We start from the raw sequence: 20,923 nt of genomic DNA, 5'->3' as shown, positions 1-20,923 counted from the left end.
TAATTGACAGTACTGACAGGCTTTCCACTTTGTGGGCAAACATTTTGGCTGAAATATCTGACAGTGATTAAACATCACATCAGATATAATGATTTTACACAAGGGATCTTTCTCCTGGGTTCACAAGTGGATTTTACGAATGAAGATATATGCAAGGCCTCACTGGAACTCATGATATGAGTAAAAATGTCCTCCTGACAAAGTCAGATTTGAAGGGTTAAATCCTATGAAGATTTATGTGGGAGTAAGGTTCACTGAACTCAACAGGATTTAACTCCTGCGTAAACATACATAGGATTAGCTTGCTGCCTGACATAGAGGCTCTGGATTCACTGCCAACCTTTTGGTTGGTGGTAAATCAAGTAGCCCTATTGCAGGGCTACTCACTTTACACAGGGGAAGGGGACAAAAGTCCCCCTTTCCCAAGGAGCCGCTGGCGGCTGCCCCAGTGTGTAGGATGCGGTGGCAGCCATTTTTGGCGCTACTGCAGCCCCACACCCTAGGCCACTTGGGATTGGGCTGTTAGTCCCTAGCTCTAAACACTCAGCATAAGGCTGCAATCCTACACACACTTACGTGGGAGTAAGTGCCACCAAACACACATAGACTTACTTCTTAGTTGACATGTCCAAGTTGCACTATTAATCATGTTTACTCAGAAGTCCCATTGATTTGATCCAGTTATTTCCTAATTACTATACTTACAGCTTAACCTGTCCTTTCCCTTGCTATATCAGGCAGCTGTCCCAAAACAGACTGTGCTACATGCTGGGGGAGAGGGAGGACACAGATCATGAGGCTTGGGAGATGTAAGGGAAAATATTGCAACCTTCCATCATTAACATGGACTTACCATTCACTATTTACCATTTACTTACTACTTACCATCGACATCAATGCAGCTGCCGTCCAAAAGGGCCTAACAGGATAAGGGTTGAATGCAATGGCATCGCTAGGGAGTTGTGCGGGCCATACTGGGTGATACACATGGGGGGTGTGACACCACTACTCACCAAAATTGTTATACTTGATATTTTCAAACAATACCATCATGTTATATATCAATTGATGTGTAATTCCATGCAGGTCTGTAGCTTTAGGGCCCAATCCTGAACAGTTTAGTGAGGCAAACCCTAATGATGCCACTGGTTGAATGTCCACACTCTACAAATTTAAAATGGTTTCAAACCTATTTAACAATAATGTTAACCAAGAAGTTCTAGAAATTAGCTGTGTGAATTTCTTGGTTTAGAGAGCCAAGGTTCTCTAAGGCAGAATTTACAGCAGGCTTCCAGTACTACAATTCCTGTGAGGTCTGATGAATTTCTGATGCAATGCTGAACATGTTTACTGACAAGAGGCTTACAGTGCAATCTTACTCAGATGTAAATCTTATTGGCTTCAGTGGGACTTCCTCCAGGTAAGTGCATATAGGATTTCGCCCTGACTGAGTGCTGTGGGACATACTCCCTGGAAGTGTCTTTAACATATGGTACTGCACTGCAACTCAGGCCCAAATCCTAGCCCACTTTCCAGTAACTGCACACCTGAGCCAATGGGATGTGTACTGCATCCTACAGTTGGAGGGCACTCATGGAGGTCTCCTCAAAGTAAGAGAATGTTTGTTTCCTTACCTAGGAGCTGAATTGCCCTTATGTCGGTGCTGGAAAGTGGGTTAGGATTATGCCCTCAGAGACCTACACCATAGATTTTCTGGTGCAGTGGCCTTCTTCCATTCATTCCTCCATGGTCCTGTTATCCACTTCCTGGAGAGCAGGACTCCATGGGGAGTATTGCCATACAGCAGTCAGTGAAGCAGATGAAAAGGCTGCCAAAGAAGGAAAGGTAAAGCACCCATTCTCTAAGATATCACAGATCACAATAATCTGGGGGAGAGGAATGTAGCCATTTGCTCATTCTCCCACTGGCCATTCATTTATTCGTTTATTATTATTTTTATTTTTCCAAACAGTAAGACATTATTAGCCTTGATTGTATTGTTTTTGTAAACCCCAGAAGCTTGACATTTTGATTCAAATCATGAATCAACTGCATCCACCAAGGAGGCATTGCTTATCACAATCATGTTGGTTACTGATAACCCAAGCCAACACACATTTTGCTGTCTTAAAAGTTAGACCTATTCATGGGTATATTTGGGGTGCTAATTCCAAAGATGTGATCAGTTTTGCCCTATCAGATTTACTTTTGGAGATGTGGCATAGGCTCCTTAGTGAATGGTTCAAGCAGCTTCCTCATGAGGAAGCCTACACCATGGCTCCCTTACAAGGAAACTGCTTGAACCCTTCACTAATGTCATTTCACTGAAAGTCACTATGAATTCACTCTGAATGTCATATATCTGAAACTAGATGTGACAGGGCAAAACCGATGCCATTTTTGGAATCAGCACCCCAGCTTCATATAAAACCATCATAAATTTTGGAGAGAGAAAAAGTTTTTCTGACCCTTAATTTCAAAGCCCTGTGTAATTTCCCTAATAGGTCTACAGCAGCAGCAGAACTCTGGCTATAAAGTAATGACTGCCCAGCAGATTTATTTCAAGTAAATAGGAAAATCTGTAGAATAGGCACTTTTTTCCCCCTGATAGAGGCTCTGTGTCTTTAACAACTGCAGGAGTTCAACAGGTGCAGTGTTTTTTTATGACAGAAATACTAAGATAGCAGAATCTTCACCTTGTCAATTAAGGCACAGAGTCCCTGTTGGGGGGAGGAAGGGGGGACAAGCTATAAGAGATTCAAAAAAGAAGGCAGCATGATCATCTGTGCTGACAATGAAAAAAAGTTTTACTTTGAAAGTACAGTATGTAACTTAATCAAGAGCGTTTGAAGCAGAAGGAAGCTTTAAAATTTTATTGTGAAGTGGATACCTTGCTGTTTCTATACAAGGTTTGCTGTCACTTCTTTTTTTTTTTAAATCAAAAGATCATTTTTTTTCACTATCTACAGTCCTGGTTTTATTCACACAGCTATCTGTTCTGTCTGCTTTGTTCCTCACCTACAGAAGCTGTTCTGGAAGCTGAATGTTGTGACCAGTCAATTATGTTCTGTAAAAATGCTATATTTTTTGTCCTCAAAAGCCATAAAATAAAAATTATGTTCTTAAAAAAAAGAGGCGCCACTGTAGGGTAATGGACAGAGCGACAAGAACATTGTGATCCTTGGAGGAAGAGTGAAAGAAAATGAAAGAAATAAATTGCTGTTGGGATTTTAAATGTCATTTTTGTTAGTGGTTCAGTGGAAAGCCCATGGGAGCAAAATGCAAGCACCAAGCCCTGGTGGGGCAACGTGTTCAAGAATCTCAAATTGTGCATTCTCCATTACAAAGATTCTAGGGTGGGTAAATATGTTAACAATCACAATGGCAGAGACACAACTGTGGGCACAATCCTGGAAATGAGCTGGGCTGGCCTTAAGGCATGTTTGCGCCTTCTCAGGAGGAAGCTGTGTCAGCACAAGGAGATGTGCCAAAACACTGTGGTGGCTTGTAGGAAAATGCACAGGCGCTGAGCTTAGCCTTGGTAACATGGCAACGGGTAGGCAGGCAAATCTGCTGCCCCCCCCCCATTCAGGCACACCAGAGTGGGCCAGTTGCGAAGGCTGACGCCCAGAGCCTGTAAACAGAGGATGTTATGAAGAAGCGCATATCTCAGGAATGTGTATTGCGGTCAAGCCAGAGCCAGCAGGTTTCTTAGCAGTGCAGATTTCAGCAACCTTCAGTAATTTCTCCTATTGCATAGTTTTGCATCATGTGTTTTGAGAATGAATAAAAGTCTGAGGAAGCTAGCCGGGAAAACGGACTTCTCTCTCAATCTCAGACCGTCCTACTTCCTGCTCAGCTCTCCCTGCATCAACCCTCTGAATGTCTGCTGTGTCTCATTTATTGCTCTGACTCCTTGCTGCTCTAGTTCTAACTTTCAAACCCTCAGAGTGCTTCTGCTTTTAGCACTCTCCCTCAGGCACCAAAGTTCTAAACCCTGGGTGCTTCCCAAGTAGCATTGCACTGCTACAGTTGCTTCCTCACTGAGGCTTGTGCCAGTGTGGCTGGGCTGATGCAAGCAGCAAAGGTAGGCGGGAGGAAGACTTCCTGGGCGGGGCAGGGAGGGGGCAGCCCTGGGAGCAGGCAGGTGGGGAGCAGGAGGTGGGCCTAGAATCCCAACCATTATGTCGGATCCCAACCCCCATTCCTGGGGAGAACGGAGTGGCTTCAAGCCACCCTGCTCTCCTCGGACTTGTGCCATCTCCAGAGGAGACCCATGGGGCCAGCGGCCCTTACCCAGAGTTAAGGGGAAATGTTTCTCCTTGCCTCTGGCTGAGCCGCTTATGTCCACTATCCTATGCTGGGTACAGCGCAAGCCTCTTGGCTTGCTTGTTCCAGCGCGGGATTGGATTGTGCCCTGAATCAGTCACAGAATTTGATACTGTTTTACTTAAGTCTCAGGTGGCAATCCTATACAAAACTGTCACTGACCTGAGAGTAAGCCCCACTGAACACAGCAGGACTTGCTTTTGAATAAACATGTGTAGGATTGCACTGGCAGTTGTTGAGTGGGTTCTTATAGCATCATCACAGAATAGGATTGCCATCTTTTTTCTCCTATAGGAGTAAAATACCCCTATGCTTTGGAATCATTATGATAGGCAGAGAAGTAAGAGGTACAGCTTCCCCCTTTGCTGTATCAACATACTAGATTGTGCAGGTGGTACTGCCAGCCCAACACTGTTGCAGTGACAGTGAAGATTCCCAATACGGACATGTATTCAGGCTTAAACAGCACAGGAGGACTTGGGAGCAATCACATGCCAGCAGGCAAATGCTGGGCATAGGCCTGCACTGACTGAAAGCAGGCTTAGAACTGCAGCCTTGCTAGGTTCAAAGCCACAATACAGGTGCAGCCTATTTATCCACATATTTTTTATCTGCAGATTTGTCTCAACGCAAATGGGGTGGGGGAACCAAAAGTCACACACACCTTTGCCCTGCACTGGCATCTCACTCCATTTCCAGGCAGCCCAAAACACTGCAAAAAGGCTCTGCCTCGCCCAGGCAGGGAAATAGCCTTGGAAGAGGTTCCCCTTGCAAAGGAACAGTAACACTCCTGGAGCCCCTGAGCCAGCAAAGAGGCTGAAGAGGGGAAGGGGGAGCCGAAAATCTCTGTAGTCAAAACACGTGCAGCAAGGTGGAGCTCCCGCGCTCTCTCACTCACACAGGGGCAGGTGTGGTAGCAACAGAGGGGATTGCTTTAAAAAAACCCAGGGAGTGTTTGCCAAATTCCTCCCCCCCCCCCACTGAGATGGTGCAGGCAATCACCCACACAAGCAAGCCTTCCCACCAAGCAAAGCAGGAGATTCAGCTTACAATCTCCACACTTTCCTGGGAGTAAGCCCCATTGACTACAATGGGGCTTACTTCTGAGTAGAAACTCATAGGGCTGGACTCTTAAAAGATCAGCATCCCATGTGAAAGAAGTCGGGCAGCTGGCAAAGGGGAGGGCTGAGTACGGAGCAGAGGGGATTGATAACAGCTGCCTTAGTTTCCTTCCATCTGGAAGTGTCAGGCTGCAGTGTATTTGCGTAACTCTATGGAATTGAGTACAACATGTTTTTGTTAATTGTGCTGAGTCACGGAACGGAACTAAAAACAGATAAATAGGCTCCACCTGTAGTTTCATAATTGTATCTTAAGACCAGGGCCAGCTCCAAGTTGGAAGATAAGTGCTTTGGTGGACTTCTGAGTGAACTCCATCTCTCTCACAGATTAATGCAACGCTTCTGCACTGTTCATGCATCACTGTCACACAATGGCAGGCTGAGGGTATTGCATTTTGGGTTTGTTTTTTTTAAAGGCAGCTACCCAGTGTTCCAGGCCATACTTGATGCCAAGGTAAACCCCCACATGGGTTTGAAGGAGGCTTATCTTGATGACAACAGCAGTGACTTGGAGTTCCTGATCAAATGTTTGGCATGACAGTGCCAGCCTATCCATGAGTTGCCTCAAGCAGCAGATTGGTGCAGGGGAGTCTTGTCTCTACTTCCCTCCACTGCTCCTCCTTTTCCTTTCTCTCCCTGAATTGGAAAGGAAGAGGGGGACAGAGAAGAAGATGAAATGTGAAGTTAGAACTTGGGAGAACGAGAAGAGCAGAGACTGGCTCATCATCAGGTAAGGGGGAAGGAATTGGCATGCTGTGTCAGGCATCAGGCAGGGGCTCAAGGCTCAGCTGTAGGCCTTCTACTTGTATTGGCCTTGGCCATCTAAGCCAGTGGTATTCAAACTGGGGTGTTGCAATGCCCTAGCCTGAGGGTCCTGGTCCCTTTCCCCTTAAGGGGTGGAGGCAGCCAGGAGGCAGGGAGGAGGCAGCGGCTTGATCCCCAGGATCATGCCGCTGAGGGGGACTGCAGGGGCTTGGGAAAGTGAGAGTGGGGTGATCACGCTCCGCCTCTGCAAAGTGTGCACCAAGCCCCTGCAGCTCCAAGCCAGCCCCTGCAGCCCTAAGCAAGTGCACCAAGCCCTTGCAGCCCCCCTGAGCAGCACGATCCTGGGGATCGTGCCACTGCCTCCCCCTGCCCCCGCAAAGATTTATTGCGGGATTCAAACTCCCTGCTAGTTTGAAAACAGCAGTTCTAAGTCAATGCTCAAGCTGGCCTGCAGAAGCCATCACCTTGCACAAGGCCCAAGTATAACACAGGCCTACAGAACTGAGGGTCAGAAAAGTTTTCCCCAGAACTTTATGGTGGTTTGATATGAATTTGGGCTGCCAATTCAAAAAATGACATTCATTTTGCCCTGTCTAGTTTTAGAGAGATAGTATAGCCTCATTAGTGAATGGTTCAAGCAGCTTCCTCATGAGGAAGCCGTGTCTCAGTGGATAGAGAGAGGCTCTTTACACTATCACATAACACCAGAACCAGGGGACATCCAGTAAAATTGAATGTTGAGAGGGTTAGAATAGACAAAAGAAAATATTTCTTTACTCAGCGTGTGGTCGGTCTGTGGAACTCCTTGTCACAGGATGTGGTGCTGGCGTCTGGCCTGGACGCCTTTAAAAGGGGATTGGACAAGTTTTTGGAGGAAAAATCCATTATGGGGTACAAGCCATGATGTGTATGCGCAACCTCCTGATTTTAGAAATGGGTTATGTCAGAATGCCAGATGCAAGGGAGGGCACCAGGATGAGGTCTCTTGTTATCTGGTGTGCTCCCTGGGGCATTTGGTGGGCCGCTGTGAGATACAGGAAGCTGGACTAGATGGGCCTATGGCCTGATCCAGTGGGGCTGTTTTTATGTCTTATAATGCATTTATATAGCATTATAACAAAGTGCTTCATTCCACATTATTTTTCTAGTCACTTCAGTGAATATCTTTTGTTTACAGGTACCCTGTGATTTCCAATTGTTCTCCCTCATTCCTTTCCCTATCTCTCTCCCCTTTGCAGAGTACACACCAGCCAGCATCTTGCTCTGTTGTCTCAATGCAGTTTTTCTTTTACTGTCTCACAGGAGCTAATTCCTTATCTCCTCCCTTGATTCTGCCTGAAATAACCTTCAAACTGACTTTTAAATAAAGAACACTGTGATCTCTTCTACCAATGCAGTCTTGTGTACTCTTCATGAGTGTGCTACTAGCTTAATCTTAATGATTTATAATATTCATGTTTTGGGTGCGGAAATAAACACTGCCCATCAATCCAGTTATGGCAGTTATTTCTTTCTAAGCGTGACCACTCTGTCACTTCAACTTAAACGTATTACTTGGAAGTAAGTCCAACTGACATCAGAGAAACTTATTTCCCCATACAACAGGCCCTCTGCTGTGCAACTCAAGCAGAGCATAGGATGCTGGTTTTTGCTCACAGAAAAACATTGTACTTGGGGCACAATCCTAATGCGGTCTACTCTGAAGTAAGTCCTATTTTGTTCAATGGGGCTTACTCTCAGGAAAGTGTGGTTAGGATTGCACACTTAGCTTATTAAACTTATGTCCCACCCTTCCACCAAGTGACTCAAGGAAACATGCACAATTCCTGCATTTTACCCTCACAGCAAACCTGTGAGGTAGGCTAGAGAGTGTCACCCAACAGATTCCTCAGGAAGTGGGTGTAGTGCAGTGGCTAAGAAACTGAGCTGAGAATCAGGATTTCCCCAGTTTGCAGTTCATCTCTGCCACAAGGGATAACACAGCACAATCCTAGGCATTTTTACTCAGAAGTAAGTCCAGTTGTGTTCAATGGGGCTTACTCCCAGGAACATGTGTACAGTGTAAGATTGCAGCCTTACAGCCCAATCCTATCCACACTTTCCTGGGAGTAAGCCCCATTGACTCTAATGGGACTTACTTCTGAGCAGACAAGCATAGGCTTGAGCTGTGAGACTGCAATCATCTATACCAGTGGTTCTCAAACATTTAGTACTGGGACCCACTTTTTAGAATGAGAATCTATCTGGACCTACAGGAAGTGATGTCATGACTGAAAGTGACATCATCAAGCAGGAAAATTTTTAACAATCCTAGGCTACAATCCTACCCACATTTACCAAGGAGTAAGACCCATTTACTATCATTGTTAAAAGAATATACATAGTAGCTTGTTAAAAGTACAGGTTGTAACATTTCCCCAAATGCAGTCACACACCATGGTAGCGTCAAGTCTAATATATTAAAAATAAATTATTGAAATGAATGGGGACCCACCTGAAATTGGCTCCTGACCCACCTAGTGGATCCTGACCCACAGTTTGAGAAACACTGATATATACACTTACCTAGGAATAAGTCCCACAGAACTCGATGGAACATTCTTTTAAAGGTAGACATGCCTAGGATTGTGCTGGGTTATCCTTCTGGGGAGATGAACTGAGAGGGAGTGACTTGCCTCAGGCTTGTGGCTTGTGATGGTAAGAGTTGTTGCATGTAAAGTGCTTTGTACATTCAGAAAGCACTGTACAAACACTAAATGTTATCATTGCATGACGCACTGGAACTGTATGTGCGCACAATGCATTTTGTGTGGGGCCCAGTGAATACTGTTCATTAGCTTCCAGCAATTAAAAGCAACTGCACATGAAAGATGAAATGCTCTCTCATTCCGGCATTGGTTCTGACTGGATTAGTCAGGACAGAGGTGATAGAAAACAGAGATGCCAATGGGATTGTTTAAAATGTTCCTGTCACTCTGTATGTTGCTGTTATAGACATTGCACACATCTACTACAAAGAAGGTCATAAGAGATGTGGAAGTCCTATGAGCTCACCACACTCAACCAGCAGTTCACATTCCCTTCTTCACTGATAACTTATCATGGTATAGAAATAGTACCTCTTCTGAACAGCATTCTGAATGCAACCAGTCAGGCATCACTCGGGTATGGGGTTGACTAAAGTACCTCTTGATTTTGCTTCTCAATGGGGACTGCACAAATGGGGTGGGAAGGTGTGATAGTAAACATAATCTAATCCGAATACCACATGTGGCAAGTGGGGTCAGATCAGATTTGGGGGGGGGGGGTGTCTCAAACTATTCAGGCCTATTCTAAATAGTGCCTGTTTCATTATGCCGGATTTAGTAAGATTCTGGTTTCCCTGCTCTAGGAATGACTTTACATGAATAGACCTGAGCTTTGAAGAGCTTACAGCACCATCCTAGGTTACTGGATGGCTACTCAGAAGTAAGCACTGTTGATTTCAATTAGATTTACTCCTGGGTAAGCGTGACTGAGGGCCCAATCCTACCCAATTTTCCAGTGCCTGTGCCAATGGGGTGTGCACTGCATCCTGTGGTGGGGAGGCAGTCACAGAGGCCTCCTTAAGGTACGGGACGATGTGTTCCCTTACCTCGGGGCTGCATTATGGCTACACCAGTGCTTGGAAAGTTGGATAGGATTGGGCCCTAAGACCTTAGTTATAATATCTGAGGGCAAGTTTGGACTGGCACTTGAGAAAAATCTCCTAATGTGCATCTAAATTAGCAATTTTCAATTAGTGTGCCACAGAATAGTCCACAGGCGTGCCACAGGAGTTTAAGGGAGAGCCATCTGGGATGTGAGCCCCCTGCCAGCAGCATGGTGCCTTGTCAATTGTCAAAAAACTGATTGTATGCCCTGAAAATTTTAGTGTCTAGTCAGTGTGCTGTGAGATGAGAAAGGTTGAAAATTGCTGATCTAAATGGACGTGGTGTCAAAATGGAAGGAAAACAGACTTATGGAAGCAAAAGCTTCAGCAATTCTTTAGCAGATGCTATCTAGCAGATCCCCTGGGAGAAATCTGGTTAGGAGATTGCTCACTTTCCATTACAAGAAACTGCTCTTTCACAAAACATAATGTTATCTTTGATCAGAGCCTGTATGCTGACCTTAGTCAGAGGGGATAATAGAGCTGAAGGAGCAGTTCCACTGCTTATGCATGACTAGCAGAGCAATCCTATGCATATCTACTCATAAGCAAGTCCCATTGTGTTCAGTAGGGCTTACTGCCAGGAAAGTGTGTATAGGACTGCAGCCTGTGCCTAGCAGGGTAGCCCTTCATTTATGTAATCAGATGTTTGCTCAGGATCAGCCTATTCATGAGACAGACTGAAATGATTGCTCAGGCAGTGGCTTGGCCAAGGTGTGTGTGTGTACCTGACGCCCTCATTTTCTCACCTGCACCTGCTGCTCTTCCTCCTCTCTGATACTCCCTCCTCTCCTGATAAGCCTCTCTGATAGCCTACCACTATTCTCTCCTCCACACTTCCTGTTCCACTCCATTCCCCTCTATTTTCTACCTGGCTGCAACATGCCACATGTAAGCAACCCCTGCCAGATGCAATGGCTCCTCCGTCTCACAAATTGTAGTGTCACAGGAGAGACAATGGCAAAAGGAGAGAATGGTGGCTGCCCTTCAAGAACAAAGTACAAAATATGAGATGCCCCTCAGATAATGGAAACAGCAGGGATTCTTAAACAGTCTTAGCTTTTTAATCCTTTTTTTCTTCCTGAATGCTGTTACTTTTTCTGGGACTGCAGACTCTCATCTGGTATCACAAACTGCTACAGGATCCCTGACAGATAGCCACCCAGACTATGCCTGAAGGAGAGCCCACTACTGGATGAGACAGACTGTTTCAATGCTGGACAGCTCTTATAGTTTGGACATTCTTCCTCACATCTAGCCCAAATCTACATCCCTGTAGTTTCAACCCACTGATTCTAAACCTGCCTCAGGGGACACAGAGAGGAACTCCTCTTCTTCTTTTGAGTGACAGTCCTTCAGATACTTGAAAATGGCTATCACACCTTCCCTTGGTCTTCTCTAGAACAAATACACCAAGCTTTTTCAACTGTTCCTTATGGGACTATGGATTAGCTGTCAGTGCATAACAAGCTGGAAGCAACAAAATGAACATGTATTTATTTATTTGTTCAATTTGCATTCTGCTTTTCTCCCAGATGGTACTCAAAGTGGCCTACAGAAACACGAGATGATATAAAACAATTCATCAATAATTTAAAACTAACAACAGTTGAAAATAAAATAGAGGTGTTTGTTTCCGGTGAATAAGATAGGATTACAGCCCAAGGGCCCAACCCTATCCAACATTCCAGCACTGATTCAGCTGTGCCAACAGGGTATGTGCTGCATCCTGCAGTGGGGAGGGAAGGCAGTCACAGAGCCCCCCTCAAGGTAAGGGAACATTTGTTCCTTTACCTCTGGGTGGCATTTTGGCTGCATCGGTGCTAGAAAGTTGGATTGGATTGGGCACTAAGTCTTACTTCACCATAGGCTTTAATTCTGAGCAAAATAAATGACAGTTTTCAAACACCTCTAGGTATATGTCATTTCTTTGGAAGGCAATAAAAAACCACAGTTTGCGATTGAATTTAAAACATCTCCTGTCACCAGAAGCAATCCTTTGCCCTGTCTGGGTAAACAATACACACTCTTCTTTACCTCTTCCTCTCTGCACCAGCGATCTGAGCTTGCTGTCAACATGAGTTTCTGGAAATGAGATGTGAGACAATCCTACGATAAGTAATTAAAGGTTGTTAAGAGGCACTCTGACAGACATGGAACATTATTTTCAAGTAATCCTTTGAATTATTAATACATGTTCAGGTCAGATCTCGTGGGGCCTGGTTAAAGAATTGTGAGTACATGGTGGGGCCTCAGTTGTTCTGAAGTGCCCTTATTCCAGACTTCATCTTGTCCCCAATGGGTGACAATTCACTCAGTTAACTCTACGAAAAAATTGGTTATCTGAAATTCTTAATGTTCCCTTTCCTGCACTCTAATAAAATAAAAACAATATCTCCCCATGTGGTGAAAGCTATAGGTGCAAAAAAGCCTCAGGTTTTGTATTATCCAAACCAGTGATTTACAACCTTTTTCATCTCATGGCACGCTGGCAAGCACTAAAATCATCAAGACACACTGTCAGTTTTTTTAAGAATTCACAAGGCAAACTGTGCTGCCTGTGGGGGGGGGCTCACACCCCCCTATGGCCCTACTAATAAATGATCCTCTCCCAAATTCCCACAATACACCTGGGGACCATTCACACCAATGTGCCATGGCACAGTAGTTGAAAATGGCTGGTCCAAACTGTTTGTGTTGTGAAAACCCTTGGGACCAGTTTGGACAAGTGACAGGAATACCTTGGGAGCCTTCCATGTGTAGTCTGATCTGACTGCAATATAGAAAGCATAACAGAGCCATTTTTAAAAATTGAATTAGAAGAATTAAAAACTGAATTAACATTTACGATGTTGTTTTCATTTGATTTGCAAAAGTGGCAAATGCCGACTGTTCTTGGAGTCACCTGGGAAAACTGTCTGATGCAATGTTTTATAGTTCAAATTGGAAGGAGTCTTCAGCAAAATGTCAGATGCCTTATAAACAAGGCAAGTCAAGCTGCCTTGTTAGTTTGCATTCACCCTCTAATGCCCCTTGCTCCAAAGAAGGAAATATCCTTAAAGGTACAGCTGCATGTTTTCACTAAAACCATCTGAGCACCTGAAGTGTATCAGCTCCTACTTCAGAGTCCTTTGTAAGAAGTCCTAAATATCTCATTGTTCAATGAGAGCAAGCGTAGAAGGTCACTTGCAATGTCCATGCAGGAAGAGAGACAGACAAAGAACAGAGAAGTAATTTTGGCAAGTGTCAGGACCATATCTCTATTTTGGGCCAAAGTCTGCGTGAGCAAACAGCTGTTTGAATGACTGTTCGGTGCTAGAAAGGAAACCATGATGACCACAATGTTTCCTCCAAAAGAGCCTGACAATTTTATCTTCGATATTTTGTGCTAGTGTAGATGATGGACAGCGTCAGAAGGCTAATACACAAGCACGAGTCCAGATGCTGTGGCTGCAGGAATGTCAATGGAGCTGTCATACTGATATTGGATAATATTCCATCCTTAGGGTAGGGTTGATAGACACTGCCTACCAATTTGATAGATGTCAGGAATGCCTTATACAGTATACATCAGGGGAGATTTCTTATCACATTCATGACATGTGTTTTTGTGTACAAAGTTTATTGCATTTCGTCTTGAAATTGATTCTCCTGCCGTGCATTTTTTTCTCACCATACTCACGTGTGCACGTTTCCCAGGCCATCCATCCCTGACTATTGCTTTGCCTCAAACTTTTTTCAGTGACTTTCAGTAAGTTTATCTCTTGGTCTTCCTGTCTACTGCCTCTTCCTTCTAGGAGCACTGCCACCCCTCCCTCCCCTTCATCACACCACAGGCTCTCTCAAAGCTACTGAGCTTTGGGTCATAGTTACAAATTAATGAGAATTCTTGGAGGGAATTTTGAATAACCAATTGAAAGTGGCTGTCTGGTGACCAGTAAGAACTGCAGGGTCGCAATGACTTCTGGACCATCTAGCGTTTCTCAAAGAGTGCTTCTAGGAGCCCTGAGGCTTTCTGAGACCCCGTCAGGGGCTCCAGGAGCACATTGTAAGTGGCTGCCATCTGGCCCCTGCCCAGTTTGCTTGATTGTCCCTCCCACCACCTGTTATATCCCATTGCGGTTAAGCTGTCCGCATGCAGGATTGATGCTTTGATAACTAGTAGTAAGTGCCTATTATGTAGCTATGATCACAAGTGTTTTTAAGATGTAAGCTAATAAACACATGAAGGTGTGCCAAAGTTTCCTAAATTACTCAGCTTAGAATAAGAGGTACTATACTTAAGTCATATATTTTTGCATTAAGAAACAGACTTAACATGAAGAATAGCTTGCTTGAGGTTTTTTGTTTTTTTTAAATATTATTGTTATAGCTATTATGCAAATGCAAAATTCTAAACAAATCACTTATGGGTACAGTGCCCACCACTAAACCGAAAACTTAATCAGGAAAACTCTCCAGAGTGCTAAATTAGCATAATGGTACTTTATGAGAATTATACTGGTTTGGAAGAAAGTGTTCAGCCAGAGATAGGAGGCACTGTGGGAATTGCCAGCTGGTTATCAAAAGAGAGCTGAAAACAGGTTATTAGAGAAAGAATCCCAAGTCAGGGCAGAGATTAATGTGATTCAAAAGGTTTGGCAGTTATCAAAAGCAGCATCTCTGAATCTACTTCTACTCCGCTCTCCCGATAATGCTTCTGATGTAGTGGATTGTAGCTCATGAAAGCAAATGCAGAAATAAATCTGTAATATTTTTAAGGTGCCGTAAGACGATATTGTTTCCCCTCATCATATTATACTCTGAGGCTGCAATCCTAACCACACTTTACTGAGAGTAAGCCCCACTGAACAAAACAGGACATATTCCACAATAGGATTGTGCCCTGAGGGTCCAATCCTATCCAACATTCCAGCACTAGTGTTCCCTTTCCGTGAGGAGGCCTCCATGACTGTCCCCTCTGTTGGCAAGGGTGCATCAGTGCTGCAAAGCTGGATAGGATTGGGCCCTGAGTTTGCTTCATCCGCAACCATTTGCAGTAGAGGAAAACCGAGTGCAATGATGTCACACTTTTTTTTTTACTTCACATGCCCAGAGGAGACAACATTACTTTGTGTACCAGTCGTGTGATCCTCATGATATCTCCTTCTGCCCTCAATCAGTTGTTCATTATTTGCAAGCACGGAAGGCCTGTTTGAAAACTCTGCAGTCCCAGGATTAATTTTACAATTACTTGCAATCTGGAAATATCTCTAAAGCATCCAGGTGTTATTTGAGATTCAGGGTCGAGTGAGTGAAACACAGACTGCCAACCATTTTAGGTGTTGATGCACAGATTAATTTCTAAGTAACCAACACAAGAGCACAAGCATTTATGTACTCAACTCTAGTGCAGCTAGGAAAAGCAATGCAGAAAGGCAAGCTAGTATAGTGTAATGGTTAAGAGAGTGAGGGTGCAAACCTGATACAGATGTGGACCAACACAAGTCCCTCACACCCATTACAAATTTCCTTGGGTTACAGAATTTCCTTGGTTCTGCAACTGCCATGAACTCACCAGGTGGCCTTAGGTAAGGCACCCCCACTTGGCCTCTGCTATCCAGCTGAAAAATTGGGAAAATAATAACTCACCTACAGGGTTGTTGTAAGGACCACTAAAGTGCTTTGCACATTCAGGGTTTGTATGGAAGCAAGTGACACAATTAGTTATTCTAGGGAGATAAGAACATTAGAACTCACGTTTCTTTGACAGCAGGGAACTGTAACAATGTGAAAAGAATTGAACACTCCCCCCCACGACTCGTACCAATTAAGATGCTGTTATAAGTAAGAAACTGAATCTGCAGATATGGGAGCCCCCGTACCGCTTTTCAACACTTCAAGAACTTATTGCTGAGTACATGAAGGAAAACACACTTTCTGTCTTTACGAAAGGACAGGCTGCCTGTAAGTAACTGATCATGCATGCTGTGTGTATGCCTGCCCTCCCACTTTGCCTGACTTACACACCTCCCTGTGGGTCCATGGAGCTTGCAGCTCAGCATTGTGCCACCATCTTGTGCCAGTGCCATCCTCTCCTCCCACCTGGGGCTGGCCAACCATGTCCTTTCAGCCAGCTCACCATCACTCCAGTGGCTGTGGGTGAAGGAAGGGGGGGGGGAGAAGTTTGGGTGCCTGTCTCCATCTATTGCTGTTGTTGCTGCTGCTGCTGTTGTTGCCACCACTCAGCCAACTCGCCACCATTTCCTTGAGCCAGAGCCCAGTTTACCATTGTCACTCTGATGAGGTCAGCCCCCACCTGCCTGCCTGCCTGCCCATCCCCAGAATGCCTGTTTGGCTCCATCTCTGCCGGCCTCAGCCTATGGTCTGAAAGCTAGGCTGCAATGCATGAATGTATGCAGTCCACTAATCTCCTCCACAGTTACTTGGGAGGAAGCCCCATTGACAGCAATGAGACTCAGACTTTTGAGTAGAGCTGCAAAAGAGTGAGTTATAAGCCTCCTGGCTGCTGCCAGTGACCCTCTCTCCCTGTAAACATGGTGACTCACACTTTCAGAAGCCCGAAGAAGGATGAAGATGCCTAGCTGATGTTCTCAAAATCAGTGCACAGCTTGTGCAGATAGCATGTCCCAAAAGATTACTTGATCACTCAGTTCATTCAATTTGAGAATGCTGTATGTAAATACTAGTGCTTTTGGTAGAGTTGTCCTCTGCATGCTGGTCTCACATTCTGAGCCACATTATTACCACAGTTAAAAACTCGTTTGTTAATGAAATCTTCATGCTGCACAGTCTGGATAGAAATTTCTACTACAATAGACAAAATCTAGAAGCTTTAAGATTGCAAAACAACAAAACAAACCCTACTTCGGGATGGGCAGCCCAATCCTATGCCCCAGGGCCACCAGAAGGAGCAGTGGCGTCAAAATGGCCACTGCTGAATCCTTTGGGGCCAAGGCAGTCTCCATAGTCTCCTTGGGGTAAGGGAACGTTTGTTCCCTTACTGTGGGTAAAGCCCTGGCAGCCCCAAAAGGTCCTCCTCGGAGCTGTACCAGCTGTTTTGTACAGAACCAAGGAGGCCTGTTCTGCCAACTGGGAGGGAGCAGAGTCTGCCACTGTCTCTGCCCCCACCTGGGCCTGATCCTCTTCCCTCTGCTCACTTTCGACTTCCCCTGCCCAGAAAACCACTCCACTGGCCAGTGGAGAAGCTTACCACCAGCGCTCTCCAATTAGTTTGCTTGGTATTGGCACTGCAATTGGCACTGTTGGCACCAGTGTTGGCACTGCTAATGCCAGTGGTAACGTGCCTTATGGCATTTTTACTACACCTGGTGCAGTACAAGTATACCACTAGCACTGGGTTCTTTAGGATTGGCCCTAAAAGTTCTGTATGAATCAGACCAATGGCTTGTGTAGTCTGGTATTATCTACGCTTACTGGAATCCAGTTCTCCAGTGTTGCAGAAAGAGGTATTTTCTAGGAATCCTTAACAAAAATGATTGCCTGTTAAAAAAAAATGAATATTTTTTAAAGTCATTTTTGTATTTTGAAGTTTCCAAAGCATTAGCTTCATTCTGTTGCAGGTCATTATTAAACCAGTGGGTAGTGGTTATGAATTGCTTGGGGACTGTGGTTTAATTACATAGAAATCAAATGTAGAACATAGGGCTATGCATTTCAGCAAGGAGATTGTCATACCTTTTTATATTTATAATTATTATTTTTTTAAATTCTTTTCTGTATTTTTGATTGGTTGCAATTGCTGTGTGGGTGTGGTAAAACACAAAATTATTGTGTTATGGTAAATGCAAAAGGGTACACCATTGTGAGTATTGTAGTTGGCAGGTACAGCAAATGTGAAGCCAAAATTAAGAGGGCAGGGTTATAATTAAACTATAGACAGCCGTCTGAAAAGAAAGGGGCTTCTCTTGTCCACTGGAATCATTAAATGAAACTTATGATTGTCTCTAAATATTTGAAAGAACAATAAATATGCGATAATTAGTAAGGAAACAAGGAAAGTTCAATTTTAGAACTTAATTCCTTATACTAGAAATATATGCAAAATGCACTGAGCCCAGTCCTATGCATGTCTACTCAGGAGTGTCCCATTATAGTCAATAGTACTTACACCCAGTTAAATATGGATAGGATTGCCGCCTTAGGCACTATTTGCAATTAGTTAGTACAGCCACCTTGTGGCCAAAATTAAAACAACATGCTTCTGCTTCTGTTACCTCTCAAAGCAGCCCTTAGTACAGTGGTTTTCAACTGGTGTGGCACACTGGTGTGCCATTGATGGTCTGCAGGTGTGCTGCAGGACTCTGATGAGGGTCATTTATTAGTAGGGCCATTGGGGGATGTGAGCCCCCCACCAACAGCTTGGTGTGCCTTGTCAATGGTCGAAAACCTGATGGTGTGTCTTGACAATTTTAGCAACTTGTCAATGTGCTGTGAGATGAAAAAGGTTGAAAATCGCTGCCTTAGTATGAAGGAAGCTGGGGGGAGCCATAGATTTAGCTCTGAGACTGGGTAACCCAGTAAACAATCTGGTGGCATCAGAATGGACCAGAGGGTCTGAACAACAACCTATTTACTTACAGCTCAATCCTATGCATTATTAAGAAGTGTCATTGAAACTTTTCCACTTCAAGAAAGTTACGTTCTGAAAAAGTGTCTCAATTTTGTAGACTAGAATGTTCAAGGGTTAAGGAACAGCTCCAGCTCTTTTTATCTGCTGGGGAAATAAAACCTCAAATTATTCCCAAAAGAATGGGAGATTACCTATGGTCTCTCTAGGCCTAACCAACAAAAGTAGTCATGGTTTATTAGCTGACAGCCAAAGTTGGGTTCTTGTCCCATTTCATTCCCTCACTGTCCAGGGGCAGGCAGTCTATAAATGCATGCGCCTGCCTTTTGGAATTATCAATATCAATGTTTTGCTTGTTTATTCATTTAATGAATTCACAAATATGGCTCTTAGGCTTGCAATGGATGCATGTTTCTCTAAAAGAAGGCATATTAGGATTGAGGCAATCTGCCTTTTATTGAATCAGACTCTTGTTCTGTATGCCTTGGGATCATTGACCCTGACAGGCAGCAGCTTTCCAGGAAAGAGTCTTTTCCAGACCTACCTGCAGATGCCAGGGATTCAGGTGGGAGCTGCTGCATGCAAAACAGTTGCTTTACCACTGAGTTACGACCTGTCTGATTCTGCACAAAACCCCACTGCCATTACTATCTTGGAGGTGCATCTCATATAACAACTGTGGGTTGGGGCTGCAACCTTACACAGCCTGCACTTATGCACATTTATTTGAAAGGATGACCCATTACATTGAAGTGAAGCAGGGGGAAATCACCGAGAGAGCATTATAAAGTAGTGAGATTTTGTAAGATTTTCAAGCCAACAGGGGCAATGAGACAAATTTACCACCAATGACAGTCAATATAATGTAGTAGCAGCCCTGGATTAACCACTTAGAAAATAAGCATGTGCTTAGAGCAGGGGTGTCAAGCATAAGGCCCGGGGGCCAAATGTGGCCCCTAGAAGCTTTTTATTCGGCCCTCAGGCTCTCAGCTGCTGAGCAGTACTGAGGTGTTACCACTGAAATAGTGGCCCACATGAAAATTGGACTTTCCCATATCTTGAAATATGATCAAGATTTGCATATTTTCTCTTCTGTCATTTGCAGTTAATGAACTTCTATATGAGAGCAAGGTGCTGATTTCTGGCCATCAGTTGCTTAATGATGTCACTTTCTGCTTGATGACTTCATTTCTGGCCCTCAGCAGGTGTCCTGAATGCTAACTTCGGCCCTCAGTATGAAACGAGTTTGACACACCTGGCTTAGAGCATCAAGGAAAAGGGGGCACCACAGAGTTTTTCCCAGTGCTGGATTTACCATGGACCATGCTGCAAAAAAAAAAAAAAAAAACCCAGTTAATCCATTGTTGCCCAGCCCATGGGTGTACTCATTTGGGCTTTGTTGCATATATGCAACCTTGGGCAGAAATGGCCTAACCAAAACAATGCCTGGAAAGGGAGAATAACTGAATCCCAAATATACTAATTCAAAATATATTTACTGAACTTTTTGACTTTATTTTTTACTTAAACATTTTTTTTAAAACACCAAAATGCTTAAGAAAATACAAGCATTTAAATTAAAACATCATTCTATCTATGTTTATTGGTATCCCAATTTTCAAGCAGTATTATTGTATTGGCAACCTTCAGTCTGGAAAGACTATGGTATCGCGCTCTGAAAGGTGGTTCTGGCACAGTGTCTAGTGTGGCTGAAAAGGCCAATCCGGGAGTGACAATCCCTTCCACACCGGGAGCAAGAGCCTGGTCTGTCTCCCTGGCTATGGGCCTTCCTTCTTTGCCTCTTAGCCTCAGACTGTTGGCAAAGTGTCTAATACTGAATAATAGTACAGTAAAATTCATAATGTCACCAGAGCTGGGCAGAGGTGGACTAGAGGACCACCAAGGTTCCTTCCAATTCTAAGGCGGAGGTCACAGCCAGGATGCAGCAGCAGGACCCAGCAATTCTGCTTTCCCCCCTTACAGCATGATCCTAAAGGGTCTACTCAAAAGTAAATCCCATTATATTCAATGGGGTTTGTTCCCAGGGACGTTTGCATAGGATTGTAGCCTCAATCCAACCTCAATCCTATCCACACTTTCCTGGGAGTAAGCCCCATTCTCTGTAATGGGACTTACTTCTGAGTAGACATGCCTAGGCTGGAGCTCTGAGGCTTCACTCCTATCCACACTTTCCTGGGAGTAAGCCCCATTGTCTGTAATGGAATTTACTTCTGAGTAGACATGCCTAGGCTGAGGCTCTGAGGCTTCACTCCTATGCACACTTTCCTGGGAGTAAGCCCCGTTGTCTGTGATGGGGCTTACTTCCGAGTAGAGCCGCCTCGGCTTGGCTCCTCCTGCTTGGCTCGCTCTTCGGAACGGGCGCGGACCTTCCCGAGAGGCGGAGACGGAGCCCGGCCAGCGCCCGCT

The 20,923-nt window shown here is 44.5% G+C and overlaps 1 protein-coding gene and 1 long non-coding RNA gene across 2 annotated transcripts in view; both read right to left on the bottom strand.

The window, feature by feature from the left end:
• ATP2C1 (ATPase secretory pathway Ca2+ transporting 1) overlaps positions 1-8,919 on the bottom strand; it is a 75,756-nt gene extending 66,837 nt beyond the window's left edge. The window contains exon 1 of the mRNA XM_066627224.1: positions 8,781-8,919. The gene's annotated coding sequence lies outside the window, so the exon portion shown is untranslated. The remainder of the gene's footprint in view (positions 1-8,780) is intronic.
• Positions 8,920-19,419: 10,500 nt separating this feature from the next.
• Positions 19,420-20,922, bottom strand: LOC136654413 (uncharacterized). Its single transcript, XR_010794602.1, has 2 exons — positions 20,819-20,922; positions 19,420-19,822 (listed from the first exon to the last, which is right to left on the bottom strand). It is a non-coding gene; the product is annotated as an uncharacterized lncRNA (long non-coding RNA).
• Position 20,923: the final 1 nt, after the last annotated feature.

This window comes from Tiliqua scincoides, chromosome 5 (assembly GCF_035046505.1).
Source record: "Tiliqua scincoides isolate rTilSci1 chromosome 5, rTilSci1.hap2, whole genome shotgun sequence".
Classification (NCBI taxonomy): Eukaryota; Metazoa; Chordata; class Lepidosauria; order Squamata; family Scincidae; genus Tiliqua; species Tiliqua scincoides.
Note: the sequence above shows the minus strand (reverse complement) of the source record. Positions and strands in the feature narration are given on the sequence as shown.